This window comes from Poecilia reticulata, chromosome 2 (genome assembly GCF_904066995.2).
Source record: "Poecilia reticulata chromosome 2, P_reticulata-male-v2, whole genome shotgun sequence".
NCBI lineage: Eukaryota > Metazoa > Chordata > Actinopteri > Cyprinodontiformes > Poeciliidae > Poecilia > Poecilia reticulata.
Window position 1 is genome coordinate 42,612,652 of NC_088831.1, and position 22,494 is coordinate 42,635,145.

A 22,494-nucleotide genomic window follows, 5' to 3' on the forward strand; every position below is an offset into this window, starting at 1 on the left:
GGAAATTGCTGGTTCTATGTGGAGTATTCATGGCATGCAGTGTTGCTCAGCAGACTATCGGAGGTGGCATTTTCCCACCTCGGATGGTTTGCTAATGCGCATGCTGCAGGGGCTGTGCTGGGCACAGTCTGGATGGGGCACCAGCTCCGCGTCCTCACAGCCTGTGACCAAGTGCAATTTCAAGGCTTAGCATGGAGACCCATGACTCCCATCCAAGAGAGCTTTTGGCAGTCGGACATAAGAGGTTCTGAGAGTCACAGCAGAAAGGCTTAGCACTCCATTATTTATTGGAACCAGATTTAAATAAGATGTTTTAATCATTGAGAGGCTGCTCAAACATCCTGATGTCACGGCTTCTGGAGTGTGTCTGAGAGCAAGATATTCTATCTGTCTGCAAGGAGGAGGAAGGGCAGAAGAAGTGAAAGTCATTCAGTGTCTTATTTTCCTTGGTCTCTGTTGAAAAGATGTTTTTCAGCTGGAGCTGTTATCCGTAACGCCACAATCCTCTGAATCTATAAGTTTAACTGATGAGTCTGAGAAGAAGCTCATCATTTAGAATCATTTACACTGAAAAACGAGCAGCTTTCTGTCCTCAGGTTTCAAAGGCCTCTGCTTTGAAACATAAACCTGTTGTCTTGGGATTCTGGAGGGCCAAGACGAATATTAAATTATTCAATTCAAGCTGTTTTGCATTACTCAAATAATTTTTTATGGGTGCAGGCTGCTGGGATAAAGGCACACCAGGGAACATGCTCAGCAGTGAAGCAAATGGACGTAAACAGAACCAGACAAGGTTATCTAAGCAGTTAGTTCCCTGAAGCAGCTCGCACATTATGTGGTTTTAATATCCTAACCTTTGAGTTATGGCAGCATTGCGTCTTATGAGACAGCTTATTCAATAAAACTGTACAAGGTCCGGACTTTAAACGCTGCCAGAGTTACTGGGACATGAATCTGGAAGACATCTGCTTAAAAGTCACAATAATTTCAATTAAAAATACAAATGTGAGAAATAAATGTATTCAACAGTGCAGATTTGAAGTAATATCTATGTAGATGTAGAGCATGCAGTCTGGTCCACATGCAGAACAGTGATGGCTACATGAATATGGCTGCATCTGCAAGGATTTAAGGTTTGGATTGTAAAATTAATACATCTACATATTGTACCTCCCCCCAAAAATCTGTTTCTGGTTCACATTTTTAATCGAGTTATTTACAGGGTCTCTAATCAAAAACCATATATGTCGGCTAAACAAGCAACATTTTTAATTCAAAACCTCTTTTTGTTGCTAAATACTGAATAGGGAAACAGGTGAGCTCAGCAACAAAAATGTTTATTTTTAATTGAAGTTGGTGACCATCATATTGGCCCCAAGTGTTTCAGAAACCTCATTATTCATGAAGCATATTTAGAAATGTGGACTGTGGTTGCTGACATCATCACTGAGGATGTCTGTGTTTGCTGCTGCTGCTACATGGTTAGCATTGAGATGCTATCGTAGGTATGAGTATCTTCACTGACAGGCTAACTGAGCTAACTCCTCTAAGCACAACTTCCACACATCCATGTTCTTCTCCGGCGTCTCACTGGATTGTTTTCTGAACATGAACCACGACGGGCCCAGAGCAGCAGCCTGGACGTTCGTTTGTGTGTCAGATTTACCGGTGTACCAGAAACACGTGAACACAAAGGTTCCACTTGGAACCTGTGTATGAAAAAAATAAATGAAATAAATAAAACAAGGGGCTTATTGTGAATCGATGTAATTAATTAATCACAATTAACATGTTAAATTCCTGTCACTAGATCAAAATGGCAAAGCTTGGAAATGATCTGCCCCTGTAGAACTGCTGGACAATATGAACATATATGAACACATGAAGCGTTTGCTTCATGTGTCCTTGAAGCAAACGCTTGTATCGTCTTTTAGCTGGAAACTTTTCATCTGTTGTGTCTCTTGATTAGATGAAGCCACCAAATATCCCTCTGAGTGTCTATTCTAGGAATGCCAGCCTCTTTCAAATCAAATCATCTGCACACATTAATGCTGGGCTGCATGCAGAGCATGTCTCCACAGTGGACATGTCCCTAACATTTTCATCAGGGTGTACCTCCTGTCTTAAGATGTAATATAACTATTTTCATGTGAAGAACAATCATAGGATGACGTTTGTAACTTAAATGTCAAATTTACTTGACATTTAAAAACAACAATGGACCAAAGTGTTGCACAATTTCACAAACAACCATTTAAAAGCAAACAGAAAAAAACAACAGAAAACAGAAGAGTACAGACTCCTAACTAGTGTCTCATACTCAGACAAAGGTCAAGAGGAACAGAGGAGTCACATGGAAGAAAGAAAACATTGTTTTCTGTCTCGTCTTTGCTTTCGAGTTGAACTGAACAACGTTGGAGCCTTTTAGCAATTTAACTAGACGCTCATTGTTGTGTTTCACCCGACTTCATTCAAGAACTATGACGTCTAATTAGTTCCAAAAGTTGTGAAATTGCATTTTTTATTTTGTTAAACATCGAACATGCAAACGATACGAGTGAGGAGGTTAAAAGTCAAGATTGAGTACATACAATTCAGCAGGGAATCGAGCATCTTTTGAACTAAATAGAAACCATAGAGAACAAAAAATAACCTGTGCTTCACTTCACCATGATCCATAATTCAAAGTTGGTTTGTCACAAAGTCAGATGATGCAGCAGAACCCATTCCTCCTCACTCTTATCTATTGAGCTTCCATTTCAGTACAGAAATCAAAGCTAACTAGCTAATCTATTTGGCCAAAATAAAAATTTCACCCTTCAAAAAGTAGAAATGAGATGTTTGGTAAAAGTCTTTCCACAGAACATTCAGACTAATTGTGATCACGACCAGAAACTGCTCTGAACATTTGGGTTACCCCAAATGTTCGCTCCACTTGGACGACGGTCAGTTTTTTTGGCAGTAATCATTAAAAGTGTTTTTGCAGAGTTGTAGCTCACGTCTCCCCTCGTCCTTTAAAGGGTGGCGGTCGCTGCCACAAACTGCCTTTTTCTGCAGCGTCGTCCAGCACATCAGTCCCAGATGAGCTGGACAGAAATCCTGTTTGTTATATTGGGTGTGTGTGGAATTATAGCAGCTCATGTCTTTTAATGAACCCAGTCTGCATTCACGCAGAAACCCAGGAAATATTTCTGCATCACTTCACAGCTCAGGCTTCCAGTGTGAAAGTAAAATTAGGCCACGGAGTGAGATCATTACAAAGGAAGAGTGCAATTTGGCTGTAAGCAGCTTGATTATTAATAACAAAATGGTGATTTTTTTGCTCATGATCTAAAACAGTCCTCTGTGTCTGGGATAATGCAGAGTTATTACATTTTCTCACATTACAAAAAACACTCTTTCATTTCTCACCTTTCCTTCACATCTGAAAAATCATTTTTTTGTAATAAATGCAGAGGGTGAAGGAATGTTTGGTTGAGGAAATTGCTTAAAATGATGCTGCAAGCTTGTGTTATTGTAATAAAAGAAGTCATAAATGTAAATTTTTTTGCTAAATGTACATTTTATTCTGCTCTCACGAATGAGAGCAGAATATTTTATTGCTGTGCTTACCCTTAATTTGCTTACCCTCTGTTCTTTGGACGTTATTATTATTTATTGTGGAAAGCCGTTGCATATTTTACGTCACATTTCTCATGGAGTCCGAAACAAATTCATTTAAGCGCTGGGTTCATCTGAGGGAGCGTACAGCTAAACATGACTGTCACGGCAAAATCCAAGAACTCCTTTTCTCATCTGGGATTACTTTTGTTCTTTTTCTGAAGCGGCTGACCAATAAGATTTAAGATTGCGGTGAAGGCATTAATGCGCTCAAACGCAGTTTTCACATTTAATTAACATGCTTAAAATACTGCAGCGCTCACACTGGGAAGCAGCAGACCTCATCACATCAGTCATTTCTTTATTTAGCCTCTAAAAGAGGCCAAGATAACAGTTTCCTTCTACACTGTAATGTTTCTTACTCTTCTGCCATCTTCCTTTAAAACATAAGGCAGAATATTTTTCTCACTGAAAGATGAAATAAACTCAGTAAGTGATAAATAAATGATTCGGAAACAAAACAACACCAGGTTTTTTATTAAATGGTAGATCCTTGCAGTTCTACAGTGGTGAATAAAGGGCAACCGCATTAACACTTGAGCTGTAAGGTTGAAATTGAAATGTTGATTAAAAGCTCCTCAATCCCAGAGGAGGAAATGAACCTTCAGAGGTTCAGCAGAGTCAGTGTTTGGTCGTGTTAGACATCCCTTTTCATAATTAGACCAATAAGACAAAACCTAAAGAGTCGAAACAAACGCATGTTGGATCACAGATGGAAGCAGTTTCACTCGGTATCAAGAGCTGTAATTTCAGATAATTATGCATCTGCCTTCTGTTTCAATGACCCAAGTGAAAAATAAAACTCTCCCATCACCTTACGACACACTGGACACGGTTAAGTTGACCACCAGTAAGTGCATTCTGTGGACCTGAGGTATTTATGACTTGTATTCATATATGCGATGATGCAAAAGATCAATCTGACTGCGACTGGAAAATATCTCAGCAATGACTGAATAATATCACGTATTAATCTCATGTTGCTCTCGAGATGCTGGAAGTTATGAAACTGAATGTAAAACTAAACGCGTCACTCAACTGACTAACAATCATCTGACCACTTTCATGTGAGCTTTAATGAAAGCTAAATGAAGGCTTTGAAGTACGCACCATTGATCCTAGTAGATACATTTCTCAGAAAAGGGATTGTAGCAAAATTTACACATTTCAAAGACAAAACCACATTGATTTCCTCACATTTGGCGCCAAACTGACAGCACCACCAATGATGTGACACTTATTTTGAACATTTCTTGGCCATAAGTTTTCTGACTCACCAGGTTTTGCAGCTTTAGATTTATGTACTGATAGACAATGTTTTATGTCAAAATATCATACCATTCATTAATTGCAAATTGAAAATAAAATAAGTCCTATAATGGTCTGTTTTCAATTCATTTTTGGCCAAAATGATCAGTAAACTTCATGTGAGTATTCAAACAATCAGCATAGGTGACTCTGTAAACAGTCCAGCTGACAGGATAGTTTTCTGGACAATGAAAAACCTCAATGTGAGATTAAATATCTAAGAATAAACCTTCAGGTTATTCAAGAGTCTCCAGGAAGCTTCCTAATGGTCTCCTCCTGCAGACTGGGCTACATAAACCGGTTCACACTCTGCATCTTGTTCAAGTCTGGCAGTAAGTGGGTGAGTGTGCATGTTAACTCAGCTTCAGCAAAGAAGACGCTTCTATTCAAGAACGCCATCAAGAAGACTCTACAGGAAGTAGAGAAATACGCAGCAGGACACTGGAGAAAAGTTATATCATACTTGGCATCTGAATTAGAAAAGATGAGCCACCGTGAGCCAAGTGGTCTCAACAGTGGCGAAAAAAGTGGGTATGCAACGCATAGGGGCGCAGCACCAGAGGGGGCGCCAAAACCCCGTCTGGAGGGGGCGGCGCGCCGATGATGCTTTCCCATACACTTCAGCGCGCCTTACGCTCCTTCACCTCGTGCACATAACGAGGTAAATGTAGCAAGTTTTACCTTTCACGTATCGTCGCCTCAGGGGAGGGGAGAGAGTGAGCGTCGCTCTTTCACCCTGATGTTTCTACTCTGTTGTTTTCGCATCCACCTGAATAATGTGTAGTTGCGCCACTGGGTCTCAAGACCGAAGAACTGAGATCCAATGTGAGGCTTTACTTCCCATCCAAGGGATGAGCTTCCTTCTAACTTTTCTAAGAAACATTCCACATAATTAAAACCCTGTTCTTCAAGTAGTCCATGAGAAAATGTGACGATCACGATGGAGCCTCATGTCACAAGGTTAAAATGGATCAAAAATCAGACCTCAATACGAAACTGAAACCAAAAACATGTTATCTAATGTCGGTGAGCTACAGAATGATCAACATGTGTTGTCCATGTCGTCCTGCTGTTTTTTAAAGACTTTCTTTCAGCCGTACAAGCAATGCTTCATCTAATGACCACAGAACCCACCAAATGCCATGCAACGTAATTAAAATGTTTTTAATCTAATTATTTAATTAGCTGTGGAAAGTTGTTTAAAAGATGTGGGAATGTTGAGGCCATAAAACAAGGCTTGCGTCGCTGCTGTGTTCCTGTAAAGCTGCCTGTTTACAGCAGCTGCGTTTCGGCCGGTGAAGCTTCAGCGGGTCTGCGGCTCCATTTCCATCAAATTGTCAAGAGAATTTTTCAACAAACCTTTTGCATGTTAAATAGAAAACAGACCTCTGGCTCGTTTCCATGATCTGGTTTGGAACAGATGTGCTGTCAGAAGGTTGGACTGTGACATGTATGGTTCCAATGAACGCAATGCTGTTTGCTAATAGGAAACAACATTGTTGAACCAAGAAAAGCAAAACCCAGCCTCCTCTTGACTTTCTGTTTATTCTTTAATGGCAGCCTGTTCTGGTAATACTTTGCTGCAACATATATCAGATCACTTATGTGATCTGTGAGGCTCTGGAACCGTTTCTAATGTCAAAATGTATTTTCAAATTATGCCGTTAGTTGCTGTGATTAGTAAACAAAAAAAAAATAGTTTAGCAATTTCCTACCATGTTCAACTTAACTTTTTATACTAATGGTAACATAAAGCCTGTATGCTGTGCGCCTTCACCAAATCCAGTTACTTGTTTCTGAACAATTAGTTTTGAATTACTGAATTTGCGCGAATGGGCGTAGCCATGACGATAAAACTTTAGATTGACTGTCAGGATTATTTGCCTTGAAGAATTATGCTGATTTCAAATTGCAGCTAACGCATGTAACATTTTATATAAGACGTAGTTTTATGCTGTAGTTGATTTGGACTTGGAACTCAGAATTTCTGGGTGCAAAAAGTGGAAAAAGCCGTTTAGCGTGTCCAATAAAGTTTCACTGTTGTTTAAGGGAAGTTTTCCTGCATCAGCATCATTACAAGGACTAAAACGGCTGCATCCTTTTAAATCTGTTTATACTGAGAGTTAACCTTGAATACCAGATAATTTAATACTGAACGTGAATGAAAAAGCACCATCATGCAGAAAAGGAGCAAATCCAGCAACACACAATTTTACTTTATTTTTTAAAAGTCAAAAAGTGGAAAAACCTAAATGTCACCATATTTTCCCTGCTGTTCATTCTGCCCCGTTTACTTTACAGACTCTTGTTTATTCCCCCCGTCACTGCACTTATATTTTTAAAAAAAAAGGTATGAAATCAATGTTGTGCTTCATCATTCATGGACATAAAGCCAACCAACCACCATGCAAAAACACAGTGTGTGTCAATCTTCCCAGAGCATAAAATCATTGGTTCTGCTTTGATATGGTTGAGTTGCTTTGAAAAGATAATCCATGAAAAGCTCGGCTCAAACACTGCAGTGATTGGAAGTGTTTTATGGCTCTCTGTTGATGTCATTTGAAACTGTTTGTCACCAATGAGATTTTCATGCTTCAGAGTGAATAGAGGAAACATTACATGCTGTCATGAGGAACCGATGTGAAAAGGCCAGCTCGCCGTTTGACATGGAGAATTTTCAACACGACTGATCCTGATGTGGTTTATCTGCACAACTTTTCCCTCAGCTGTCAAAACTCTGCAGTGAAACTGCTGGAAAATGCTCTAAATACAGATTCAGGTTGAGCTCAGTTTATATTGTAAAACATAAGTTAGGTTGAGTTTCTCGATGCTCATCTGCTACAATCTGAACCCAGTTAATCTGTTAGCAATGAACCCAAAACCCTAAAATGTTCCCAAGAAAAAAAAAAATCAAATACTGCAGGTTGTTTCTGATCCAGATTGGGATTATAATCCAGGTAGGAGTTTAATGCCCTCCATGAACTGGTGTCACACACAGTTCAAAGAAACAAACATTTTCCTCCTTGTTTGATGTCAAACCTTGTTTTTGGTCAGGAAGTATTTTTGTTTGCGCAATCTGAGAAAAATATGATCAATTCTTTTCTAATTCAGAAAGTGACAGTTTATCTAGTTATATTCTTAAACCTGGGGTTTGTCCAGATGTCATAATTTTGGAGAACGCTTTATTTGAAGGGATGAGCATCAGACCGACACGAACATGAAGGAGTCTTCCTGAATGCTTGTCATCATGAAGTGCCATTCCGTAAATACACTTTTAGAGAACTTTTAACTGTCCAGCTGGGTCAGAAACTCAAAATCAGTCTGGAACAAACATTTAAATCTGTAGCAGGTGCAAACCAGAAGTGGGATTGTTCCTATGTTTAATGGTTGCTCTGTAACTTATATGGGTTTAATACCGAGGCCTAAACTGTAAAGATAAACAAACCCAGCCATTTCCACATGGGGACCAAATATGGGCCCTAAAAGGGATTTTCCATTAAAGTTCCATGCTGTACACATGTAAAGGTCTGACGCAGGACGACTCTGGATTAGCAGGGTAAAAACAAACATCTGGAACGAACATACGAGTTCTGAATGGGCCCTAATGGGGACACAGTATGAGGCGTTGTGAAGCCTGAAAGTCCAGGATTTAGAAAGTGACTCCAGTTTCAGGTAAAACGGTGCAGACATGCTGTCGTTTAACAGTTTCTAGCTACACCATCGACTTCTTGTAAAGTCATCCTAAAAAGAAAATCAAATGCATTTCAATCCCTTAACATTACATTCCAATTATGTTACACATTTTAAAGAAATTCCATTTAATTTATAAAAATATATAACCCCCCCCCTAGACTCTGTTAGAGTCATAACCAATATCAGCCAATGAGGTCGATGGATATTGGGGATTTTCTACAAATCCATTTGAGAACAGACAGTTGGGGCAAACCCAGGAACAAATGTGGGGATTAAATATCCAAGCTGGGAAAGTTTTGGGAACATTTACAGAATGATGTCTTGGATCGAGTTAAACAGGATTCTGACAAGCAGACCAGAGTTTCTCCCTCATCCACCCCAAGTATTCTGGATGAAGGAGAACATCATCACGCATTTTCAGATTAATTTGGGATTTAAAGGTTTCACCAGCACTTTTGGAATAATTTTGACTTTCCATAGATATTGTGTAAAATGAAGCCACTGGACTCTTGAATACTGGGCACAAACTACTCACACCCTGTTAGTGTCGTCCCTCATTCTGCCCAACATATTAAGTTTTCCAGGTTTCATAGCAGCTTGAATTACAAGGTACTTTCCTGGAATGTACCACAAATTCTTCATAAATGTTTCAGACAAGTAACCTGTATGTAAAGTATCTGATGTCTGAAAAGTATTCAGTAATTTCACAAAAGTTGCTTTGTCTTCTAATAAGAGTTTTGAGAAACTACAAAAAAAATTAGGGGGAAATGTTGAGGAAAAAAGTAAAAATTACAGGCTGTACACAGTGATCCTGCCCACATGCGTCATTTATGACAAAATAAAAACATTAAGATAAATCAAACAAGCATGAGCTAAATATTTGTCATTACATCTGATGCCACCAAACAGTTACTCTCCTCTCCTACCACCAGATTGAATGAACAACCTCATCTAAAAATGAATATTCAGAATATGGATCATCTTTGCAGAGATTTTCAGACAGGCTTAATCAAAACTGGACAAAAGCAGATCAGGAAAAACATTGCTCAGTTTTAATGAGTCAATTAAACCAGCAACAGTCAGAATCTACAACAAACCAAATGAAGATCAATCATCAATGTTTTAATGGCCGTCAGGTTTCCACACTTCAGTTTTATTTGGCCAGTTGGAACAGGTGGAAAACCTTCGAACAGAAACACAGGCATGTTAATTTAAGTTAATCACAAAAAAGTATTTCAGAAAGTTGATGTTAGTACATCTAGGTAGAAGGTGAGGATTTTTAAATTAGAATTTTAAGAGAAAATTTCTAGGTAAAAGTGTGATTTTGAGGGATATTCTGTACATTTTTAGCCAAATTATATTTTACGCAATTTCAACAAAGGTTTAAAAAGGGATTTAGCTTGTTCTTACATTATTTATACAAATTAGTAGAACACCTAAACAGTTCGTTTAGTATGTCTAACTGGGTTAAATGCTCATGTTACACACGTTTACCTAACTGAACAATACAAATTAAACTTTCACCCAAAAACAAAAGTTCCAGGGTCATTTTCAGAGTTCAAGAAGTGAGTTTACTGATCGTCGTTTAAGTTTAAAGTCCTGCTTCTCCGTCACAGAGTTTCAGCGCCATCGTTGCACAAACCGAAAAGCTGTTTTGTCTCCTGATTGTCCTAATTCAGCTCACCTGTGGAGAGATCAAGGGCGCTGCCGTTAGCCCCGCCCACAACCTGAACGGTTGTGGGCGGGGCTATCTCTGGTCACGTGGCATGCAGAACCGGAAAAGATGAGTAGATGATGCATTTACCTTGCACTTTGAACTGCCTTGTTGCTGAAAATGTGCTAAATAAATACAATCACCTAAATGACCTAATTACCAGTCAGGATGGTTTTTGGTTCTGTGAAGGTGGGAGGGACTTTGGACTCAGGTAAACATCTTACCCGTCTTCAATCTACAAGATGATTTGGTGAGCATGGCTTCATATTTTCGCAGTTTGATTGTATCCATGCACTTTATGTTTGAAAAATGTTCTGTGTATCAGAGGAATCCTTTGGCTCAATGGATTGTTTTCATAATAGGCAGATAAAAACCCAGAGAACAGAAGAAATCACATTGATTCCTCACTGCAGTGATGACAGTGGGTTGTAATCCGCAGAGATAATAGGAATCGCTCTCCTCATACATACATAATGTCTTTAGAGGGTAGAGGGTCTGCTGTGGTAATACTGTTTTACCTCTAAATTGACTGAGGAGAAGGTTCGCTTTTTCAGAACCAATTCCGTGTCATTGTTAGTGCTGCAGCACAAGAGAAGAGGGAAAAAAAATGGTTGTTACTCATAGAGCTATTAGCAGATTTTCATCTGAGCTTCAGTCAATTCAATTAGAAGAGAAGCATTACTGTCTTATGAATCAGGCCTCCTATCACTGCAGCCCTGCTAAGCTGCCTCAGTTTGGAGTCTGGTTCCCAGTTGGCAGATTACCCAGATTTCCGAAGCTCTTAAACTAATAAATCTCATACGGAACCTTCTTTTTCCCCTCACTCTGCTTACAATAAAGAGCAATGTCGAAAACATCCAGAGAGCTGCTCCTCTTCTAATTTCTTAATAGCTGCAGTCTGTCTTAAAGCCTGGTCTGTATTCAGATGCGTGAGACGAAAAATCACTCAAGACACATTTCGGTCTGATTCATTTTAATTCATTGAGAGCATAAAATTACAGAAATTGTCAAGTCACTGGTTGGTTCAGGTAGCTGCTGATTTGACATGAAGGTAAAGGTTCATTTTACTTTTTATTTATTTATTTTTTTTGCATATGCAGCCTGTTTCAAGTCACCCATATACAAAATTGATCTTTCTATTAATTACTGTACAACATTTTTAATGTACAAAAATAATTTTTAAGAATTGTGTAAATTATGATGCCTTTTAAAAAACACCTCTATAAACTCTGAGAATATTTTAAAAAGAATAGGTTATGAGCAAAAATAACTAAAACGATAAACAAACATCATTGTACAGTAAACTGAGGACTTTGTATTGTGAATTTTTTACATTTTATATGTTATTAACCATAATTTACATAATTATTATTCACTGAAATTAACATTGTTTATAATTACTAAAAGGTGAAGTGAAACATATTTAAGTCCAAAGCACGATTTATTTTGGAGAGAGGAAGTCTTTTATTTTGAAGGATGCTCAACAGGATGTGGTTCTGTCTTTGTCTCTATCTTGCCTTCTGTTGATTTCGGTTGCTAGGATACGAACCGCCGTTATTGCTGTTACCCACTGTCGCTGTTTGTTCAATAGAAACTGAAAATGTTCAGCAGAGACGTCTGAGCAGAAGTGGAAGGATGTTTATTTACTCTTCTAATTTTATAAGGACTTTGTATTGACTTCCACGCATTTTTGTTAGAGTATTTATGCCAAACCCAAACATTTTCTCTCACTTTAAACTACATTTAATTTGCACCATACCTCAAAATCTAACTAGCAGAGCACAGAAAAAGGACTAAAAAGTGAGGAGCAGAAAATGTCCTCAATTTCCACACAATGACCTCCATTTGTAGGGAAATATTGAGAAAGTGGTCCTCTTTATGTAGCATATATAAGTATAATAATAGATGAATCTCCTCTGAGTGAAGCAAGAAAACTGAGGCAACTACAGGAAAATAACTGAGGCATGAAAAGCTTTAAAATAAACATCAATGCAAGGAAGCTGAGCAAAAGTCCAGACAACACAAAACTGAATCATTTCATACCATGCCAGTAGTTCAGCATGACGTTAATAGGAGCATATTTGCGATTGTACAAGATAATCTCTAAAGGGAGATTGTGGTTTCATGTTTACAGTGAATGATGAAGGGGATCTAATGCCAGAAAGAAATGAGGCCTTTCTGAGGGTTCAGCTGAGCTGCAGCTTATAAAGCGGTTACTGAATGAAGATATATGAACCGCAACAAGGTTAGTGTGGACTGTTTACATTTCACTGTCCATGTGTGACAGGAAGCCAGCAAAGGAATTACAAGAAACCCGAAAGGAAAGTAGCCTCAGACAGAAACCTCCTTTCATTTTCCTGTTTACAATTCATTCCCCTCAGCCTATGAAATTTTATATGTGTCGTAATCAAGCTACAATTTAGGCAGATGGTGCTTTTACCATTGCCAAGCCACGAAGGCTTGTGCACATCTGTGATTTCCCCCCAAAATTAAATTGACCTACTGCACCTAAGAGCTTAAAATCAAACTGCAGCTTACAGATTTAACTGGATGATAAATTGCACTTTACAGTCACCTCCTAAACTCTTTCTGTTCACATTATCGTACCCTGAGCCTAATAGTCCCTCTGCACTTTCTCTCCTTCACTTTATGATGCTTCATATTCAGCCATCTGCCAGACACACTCTGACCGAACACTCGCCATGTGTCCATAACGGCGACAGCTACAGAGTTGCTCACGACTTCCAGTGAAAGTTTGAGCAGAAACTGAACCCTAACAGACCAAAGAGTTAATGCCCCGTTGTCATACCCACCAGAGGAGACGGGGCGATGGATTAACCCTCCAGAGGAGAGAGAGCGGAGGGATGGGGAAGCCATGTGTGGACATCCCTCTGCTTATGAAACACAAAACCTTTAACTGCGAGGTTTTGCATGTGTGAATGTGTGTCATCAGATTACACTCGCTCATTTTGCGAGCCGTTTGAGGTGCAACTCTGGTCACAAATCTCCAGGTGTTTGTTATAGTCAAGAAGTGAAATTCAGAATGCACGTAAAGCTAGTCGTTAGCCTCCATTAGAGCAGGAAATTAATTGGGTGAATAATTGATGGTAGAAACATCAGTTTAAGTCATGGGTTCTCTGACAGAAGCTGACCAAGATGACCTACAGTCACAGTGACCACAAAGTATTTTACAGCATCTTTATCCTCCTTTCAACGCTGTGGCAGCTCAAGCTGCTCATATTTACTGGAGACTATTTAACTTTACTTCAGGCCCATTGACATTTTACCAAAAGCTATATTTAAAGTACTCTTGAGCCCACTGGGCCTGGCTTGTTCTCCGTTATTAAAAGCAATCTGCACTCCAGTTCTGTTCCAATGTGATTAAAGAAAAGCTCTTCAGACCTTCTGAGTGTCTCATTAACTTTAATTAGTAAAAAAAATAGCCCAATAAAAGCTTTTGTGATTTTTCTGAAAACGTCAGTCAGTTTTTGACATGTTGCAATTTGGGTAAACCTAAGAGGCACAATTATGGTTCATCTGGCGGATCCTAAGTTTGGCACCTGCAGGAATATAATGGATGGATGGTCCAAATCCATAAGGAGCCGCTGTTACAGCCACCGACCTGTAGGGGCGCTGCTGAGCAGAGCGCTGTTTCTCCTGTTGCAGCTGGAGCGCCGTCTCAAAGTGTCGGGTCTCTTCTCCCTCAGCCTGCATCTGCAGTGATCTTGTCTGTTTGCTGTCTGCTCTTGCAGCCTGATGTGAATATTTATGTGTGGGTAGTTGTGAACATCTAAAAAGACAAGCTTCCTGTTCTGTGGATAAACAGGAAGTTCAGCCATTGGACAGTTCTGTTGTGTTTTATTTCATAGTACACAGCAGGGTGCGTTTTGTTTGTTATTTTAGCTTTGTGGACTCTGAAGCATAATTCTGCGTTGGCTCTTTTTCTCCAGTTTTGGTTTGTTTTTTTTCCTAAATTGTCAAATAAAATCTTGTTTCTATTCAGACCAAATTGTCAGAAAACATCTTTACTGTTTCAGGAGGTTGTAACTGTAGTAAAATAACTGGCATTTTTTTCACCTTTGTGAAAAGGTGTTGAGGATGAAAACATTTTATTGCTCAATTGAGAGGAAACCACCAAAAGTCAAAGAAAACATGAGGAAAGAATGTAAGAAGTGAAAGTAGAATAATGATAACATGAAGGCTGGTGGAGTGGCGTCAGTTCAGTAAAACCCATAAATTATGTCTGCTTGGTTTTAAACAAGCTGTCGTCTTCTAATGCAGATTGGCTTTTATTTTCTCATTTCTTTAACTGGACAAGTCCAATTTTTTTATTTATTTTTATGCTGAGATCAGCCAAGATAAAAAAGATACAAAAAAATGTATTTTATAGATGATTGAACTTAAAGTGGTCATATACTGAATACCTCATTGTCGTCTCTTAAATGTTTTTTTTTTTTTGGGATAAAGATGCTTGAATTCATCTATTGACAAAAACTACTGACCTTTGGGATTCACTTCTTCTTAAAAAATGTGCCAGTTGAATTTTTTACAAATAGCAAAAGTGGCCAGAATGATCCTCCTTAATGCTGAATTTCCTTTGGAAAATGATGATCTCCCTCCTCCAGGAGGGATCGGACTGTAACTGCTCCTGCTTCACATCAGAGGGAGTCAGGTGGGCATGTTGGGAAATCCTAAATTATTCCTTTTGATTGTTTCCTTCAGGAGGTTATTTGGGAGCTCCCCACTGGGAGGAAACCAAATTAAGGAAAACTTGCCGTTCCTTGGAATGCCTGGAAATCCTGGAAGAGTCTGGAGTCTGAAGGGAGATAGAGCCTTGTGTCCACTTCACAACGCAGCACAGGTCAGTGCAGTTTGGTTCACCATTTGGTATGTTTTGGTTGTCAAAAGGACAATGATATGCTATTGTTACCATTAGCATGAGGCACACTAGTGTGATGCAACATTAAGACGTTTGGGTTTAATCCCGCCGACCCAATGAGAGTCCATGTCGCTCAGTGGGAACCAGGCGACCTGCTGGCTCTGGTTCCTGAACTCAGAGAAGAGAAAGACAGAGGTTTGGTAGATTAATAACTTTATCTTAATAAACTAAGTGTTGGTAGTTTAAAAGAATCACATAAAATTGTTCCAGTTATCAGATAACTTTAGTAAAATGTGACTGCAGGGAATCTGAAAGGCCAACCAAGCAGCTCATGGTCAGCAGTCGGGTGTGAACGGGATGTTTCTGCTGCCGTTTCACCGTTTCCTTCAGTATTTCTCTGCTTTTACTTTCATTTCTTTGAAAGTAAGTACAGTTACTTTGACATGAGATGATGTGATTGACTTGGATGGTAAAAATCTCTGCTTTTGTCCTTTAAAATGGGTATTAAGTTTTTAGCAAGTGGCTGCAGCTTTAGGCTTTCGCTGTCATTAACGTGAAAAGGTTTAAAACCCACATTAGGTCAGAAGGTGCTTCCATAATGAGCTGCGTCAGTCGCTGTTTGGTTATGTATGAGCATGTTATGTAGCTACCCATGGATGAAACCTGCTGCCCTTAGCTTTGATACCTTCCACTGCTTTAGTTGCTCATTAAAATGACAAATGTTCCACACAAACAATTGATTATCATAGCTTTATTTTCTTTGTGTGTGTGTGTAATGTCCTCATTGTTGGAGAGATTCAACTTGGGTATCAACAGCGGAGCAGAAATAACATCAGAGAAACAAAAACTGTCAAGCTATGGAAAGAGAGAACAAGGAATTAATAGATTCTTGTTTCCAGAACTTCAAATGATCAGGGACCTTTTTTATCTCCTGACACATAAAACAATCGAAGAGAGCAGGGTATGTTTTCCTTTTTACTACGGATGTACCTTCACAAAACAATAATTTGTCTTCTTCACTGAATTTCAGCCTGAAATACGCTGAACGCTGAGCTGTCGAAACCTTTGGAATCCATTTGTTGCATTGTTATCGAAGTGTGTAGGAATACTTTTACAAGTTAAAGAACTGCGTACAACTAAAATAATCAAAAATATCCAGGTGGACATTTGAACCTTGGGCCTAAAAGGGGGAAAGAACCTAGAAATTGTCTTTTGTGGACGACGTGTTCAAACAACAGCTGACTCCCGGTCGAAGGTTTGGCTCTGAAACTCTTCCGCTCCTGCTTCACGTCTCTCTCGCTCTCATCACTTCAAAGCAAGGCTGGAATTACAAGCTGCAACAGACGCCTTGCTGCTCATTCATTATGAATGAAGGTGCAGTTTCATGACTCGGTCCATGCTAAGACCCCCAACCGTAGAGCCTCAGAGTCCAGCTAATTGTGTCACCTTTGACTCCCACAGGGCTGCGGATAAGTCCTATACCTCTGTTCGGTTTTATCACACGCATGACAAACGTCTTCATCCTGCTGATGTGCAGCTGGAGGCTGTCTGTCAGTCCTGCTCAGGGAAAAGAAAGAGGGAGACGGTAAAGGAAAATGCTTCGGTTGGCTGCTTGTGGCAGACGGACGGGTTAAAATGAATAGAAACTAATGAGAAATTTGGCAATAACAGCAACAGAATGACATTTTAAAGCAGAGGTAGAGACAGAAAATCTGACTTTAATGACCGAATGGAGCCTCCTCTGTTCGTAGAGGATGATCGCCGTGGTGACCTGCCTGTTGTTAGCGTTAGCTTCAAGTCACAGATGAGCCGTAGGAATGAACAGCGCTGACAGGAGGCTGCGCTCTAATTTTGCCCCAGGAGACGGCAGAGCAGCCTGGTGCTGACTGTGGCAGCCAAACTGCAGCATTTTTATGACTCTTGAAAAAGCCTTTGTGTTCGCTTCACATGACAAATGAAAAATTCAGGAGGCGACCCATCGCTCTGCTGGTTTCCTTCATGTAGCACGGCTTTGAACTGTGTTTATGAATTTATTCACTGGGATGCTTTTGCTCATTTCGAGGCAAAATTAGGAATAATTTTGGAATAAATACAAACTGAAAGAGCTGAATCGGAAACAAAGGTTTACAGAGGTTTAAATGTTTTAAATAAAAGTTCAGATTGTAAATAACGACATTTCCCTTCGAATGTTTTAGAATGACCTTGTCCAGATTTAATTCTGATTAGGATGTTTTCTCATGATATTAAACAAGTTGTTTGTTGTTAAAAAAAAATCCTGCAATGTCACTGAATTGATTATTTTCTGTAAGAAAGAGTGAGCAAAAAGTCCTTAAAAATGACATAAAAAATGTTACCGTTAATGGTTGAAAGTAGTTATCACTGAAACAATTTATTATGTTTTAGTGGCTCCACAGCTTTTGGCCCGAATGAACAAAACTTTGATTTTAAAAATACTCTTGATATTTAATTAAGTTATGTTTATTCAAACCTGCAGATCAACATCTCTTCACAAGACGTGTGTATTAACAGGTTTCCATTTCTATTGCTGGCATCATCATGAATACTTTATACAACTGGTGGGATGAAAATGTTACATTTTTATGGCCAGCAGTGACAAAATACAACGCTACACAAATATTACAAACATGATATTTACAGGTTTGAAAGCTCGTGTCCCCAAAATTAGAATATATAAGGGAATTTTTTACCCAGATTTCAGGCTCTCCCTGCTTTTTGACACATAAAATAACACATGAAGCTACAGAACATAACAGCCCCTCAAAACTCAGAGATATTTAAGTTTAATTTTAACTTTTAATTTTACCAACACGTCCCTGCTGATAGGTATTAACATCAGCCTGCAGTGGCCCAGTCCTGATCTGTGGATTATGATGATGGGAAGCAGGATTCATAACATCTGACAAATATTCAGATGGAAATATTCAAACTGTTGTAAGAAAGGTTTTATTGAAGAAGGGAGTTTGATTCATTTAATGAAACGTATTTTCAAAGTCGCTGTGATTTCCAGCTTTGAAATGTAACCTCAGTGGCTGAATGAAAATAATTTAAAGAATTTTGATCTCATGAATTTCTTCCAGAAAGTCAAATCTAAACATTTTCATTTAAAACATGATTTCTCTGAAAACTGAATCTGCCCAAAGTCACGGAAAACTCAACAGTTTTCAGTTTGTTGCTCTGAAAGCTGAGCGTCACACAGTGATTGATTATAGATTAGTGTTTTAATCAATTGTCTGCTCTGATGCTAAATTTTGAAAATCAATACAGTTATTGAGTCATGATGCTTATGAACATGGAAGGCTGATGCATTTCTCTCCAGAACTGATCGACTCTCTGATCGATCATTAATAAAATATGCTACTCTGCAGCAACAGTTAAAATATTGACCCAATCAGGACATTTAGGAAACTTTTCTTATATACTAAACACAAGTAAAGTGGTTTTGACTTAAATAATCTGTAATGAAATGCCTGGTTTGTCTTAAGAAAATGAAATATTTGTCTTTCAGTCTTGAGTTGTGGCTGTAAAAAGATTCAGTTTATGTGTTTTATCAACTGACTGGGATAACAGGGAGTTTTTCCTGAACTCATTAGTGATTCTCCTTTCATGTCTTAACTGTAAAATGAGTTGTTTTTAGCCAACTCATTAAATCAGTATTTGATATTTTGTTCATGGATGATCTGAGGATGTGCGGTTTGGAGAAAATCAGCGCTGACCTACTTTAGATATTACTAAAATAACTCTGGATTTTTACCACCAGGACTGGATTTTTATTTTTTTTTCTTAATACATACCATGAGTTTTAAAGGCTTATTAACTTGATGAAGCTTTGAACTTGAAATGCAAAACTTTGAACCAGATAGCATTTCCCGCTGCACAGCCACAAAAGTGCTTTCAGATATCAATCTCCTGGCAAAACAAATCAGCAGCCATACAAGCAATGGCACACAGCTGCAGAAAAAAGCCAAACAATCAGTCTCTATGTTGCTCTGTGGGTGAAGCAGAGTAGCAGATTGATTTTGAACAACATCTGAGATGCTCAAATACAACCTTTCCTCTCCAGTTCCCGGCTGATGATAAATGTGGCCGTCAGGTAGCCCCCCCTCTCCCCCCCACCTTCCCCCACCTGACCCTCTGGGAGCCTCCATCTTTTTGAACACAGAGCCTGATTACCTTTGAGGACACACACTTCAATTCATACACACACACACATGCACTCACGGCGGTCTGTGGGGAAATAAGAGTGAGAGACGGATCATTCTGTCTTGTCCTCTGGTCTGGGCAGGACAAGTGAGCTCTGTGTACAAACCCCGCCTCAGCATCACGGTACAGAGATGATCTGATGTTCAATTTACAATCCTGCTTTTATGTTTGTGGAAATATTCGGAGGATTTGTGCGACGAATGAGACTTTTGTATGATGGAAACATCAGCCTAGTGGACGCACTGATCAGATCTTCATGTTTTCTTAAATCTTTGATCTGCTGATAACAATTTTGTCTGATTTTTGATTTCTTTGTGAAAGCCTTATCGCACCACGATGCACATAGTTTCAATTTTTGCGTAGATGGACGTATTAAATTAACAGTTAGTTCAGTGATGTTGGGGGGGAAAAAAAGAGCAAAAACATGAGATGAAAACAAAATAGTTTGCAAGCTGCACTGAAAAAACACAAAGTTTTAAAAAGTATTTCTGTTGTTTTTGGTGCCAACATCTTAATAGACTTGAAATAAGACAAAACTAACTTGCATGTAACTTTTCAGGAAGATATAAGTCAATAGTTCCTTAATACTGATGAAAAGGTGTTAAATCTACTGGAAGATTATTTCACTTTTCAGAAAAAAAATATGTTATTTACACACGATCTGTCATATTTTCTAAAGATATGAGGAATAAAAATAAATGTGTGATGTTTCATATTAAGCAAAGCAAAATGCTGTGATTGGCTCAGGAATCATCCAGTTATCTTTTAAATAAGCTATAACAGATCTATATAGACCAGAGGTGCCTAAAGTCGGTCCTGGAGGGTCGGCATCCTGCATGTTTTAGTTCTCTTCCTGGTGGTAGCAACAACCTTTTCAGCATGTCAATGTTCTCCTTAGGCCTCTAACGAGCCATCATTTGATCCAGGTGGTTAAACCAGGGAGAGAACTAAAACATGCAGGATGCCGGGCCTCCAGGACCGAGTTTGGACACCCCTGATACAGACTAATACCCATTGAATCACATCCTGGATGGATTCACAGATGAGCAGTAAAATGTGATCCCAGCTCAGAACTGGGTGTCGCCTTCACACCGACTGCAAATAACTTCGTTCTGAGCGATGGCTGCGTTCTCCTTGTGGGGGTCTGAAGGTGAGCCGATATTTAACCCTGAGGTGGTGAATGTTGGGCTCATGTCGAGCAGAAGAGAGCCGGAGAAAAGGATGCCCCTTGAATAATTGAAAGCACAAAGAACAAAAGAGTCCCTTCAGATAAATGCCACCCCGACCTGCTTCCCCTGAGAGGATGTTTATCAGTCAGCCTCCTCACAGTGCCCCGAATTCACACACACACTCACACACACACACAGGAACAAAGAAATATTAGCATCCGCTGGTTGTCACTGATGAAAGCTACAGCAGTAAAGGATGATGAAGGCAGCCTCCCTGTCCGCTCTGCTTAAAGTGTCCCAGGAAGAAGATTTAAGGTAATTCATACGAGCACAAAACCCATAAATCAAGCACCATCACGACTTTATGTGGTTCTGGGATGTAAAGGTGAATTAGCCTGAATAATCCATCCTTATATCGGTTCACAAGCCGATATTTACAAAGATTTTTCAGATTTACTTTTTGTCGGATGCTTTCTAGCAATATAAATACTTTCATTACTTTTAAAAACTGAAATCTATCAACAAAAGTCATGTTGCTGTAATAGTAAATAGGGTTGCACTGACTGATGTTCTTCTGGCCGATCCTGGACTTAAAAAGCCTGACCTGCCAGTTCTGATTTTGGGCATTGCCAGTTATTTTAGCCTGAAATTTCACTAAATATAGCAAGAAAGTTGCTGAATTTGCAACACTGTGGTGACCATTGTTAGCCAGGTGGGCCGGTCTGCCTGTAAACGTCTCACAGAAGAGGACAGTGGTCAATGGACAGTATCGTATCGGTATCGTATCGGTTTCACATGTAAGTATCGGCCGATCACTGATCTCCCAAAATTAAGGAAAGTGGCACCAATAAATCAGTGGTAAATGAGTTTCACTTCACCGTGGTCTTTCTATTCGAATGTTTATTCACCACATAAAATGATCAAAAACAGATTTTCAGTGTCTCTTAATAACTAAAGTTTGTGTGTAAGTCCTGGACTATTTTTCAGTTTTTTAGTAACTTCATGTTTAGCGGCCAGCGATGGTTTCTCCAGTCTCAGACTTGAACTTGATTTGGACGTAAATGTCAAAAACAAAGACGTAGGACTCGACTCAGATTGGACCTCTGGGACTTGAGCTTCATGAACAAACTGCGTCTCATGCAGTCGGTCAGCAGGAACATCGGAGTCGGACTGCAGCCTTGAAGAAAACATTCACATCATGACCTTTAATTTATTATCCAGGGATGTTTGAATATTTCACAACCGTCTCTTCTTTCCTACCTTCACAGTGATGATCTCGTGGATTTCCCTTGAACTGACCTCCAGATTGACCTCAGCTCTTATTCTGACGATGTTCATGCCTTTAAATTTGTGTTCTTTCAGAAATTTGACATTTAATTTTACTTACTTGTTGTGTTTCACTCTTTTGTTTTGAGTTGGTTTAATAGGAACAGTTTTGCTACAGGACAGATTCAATGGTAAACATTTAAAATGTAGATCTGGAAGATAATCTTCTGTAAAAACCATAAAAACTGTTTTTTTTAATGATTTTACAGGACTGAGGCTAACAGGCCAACTAATTCAGTTCATTTCAAATGAAAACAATTAAGAATTTTTAACTTTGATAGAGATGTTTTATTTTGATTACTTTGAAAAATAATTTTTCAGAATAAAGCCCATTTTATTAAATGTCTAATTTAATGTACATCATGGCAGGCCTAATGAAAACGAATCACCTGAGAGAACATTCACTTTGGAGAGTCGTTCCTTTCATTGCACAGATTAACATTTTCCTCTTAAAATATCTATTCACCAGGGTTATCTTTTATCCCAACAGTTCTTCATGAACAAAAGACCAAATTAATTAAAAT

The 22,494-nt window shown here is 39.0% G+C and overlaps 1 long non-coding RNA gene across 1 annotated transcript; it reads left to right on the forward strand.

Annotated features, from left to right (window-relative positions):
* The first annotated feature begins 12,470 nt into the window (after positions 1-12,470).
* Positions 12,471-22,218, forward strand: LOC103461801 (uncharacterized). Its single transcript, XR_533199.2, has 3 exons — positions 12,471-12,620; positions 15,098-15,236; positions 21,913-22,218. It is a non-coding gene; the product is annotated as an uncharacterized LOC103461801 (long non-coding RNA).
* Positions 22,219-22,494: the final 276 nt, after the last annotated feature.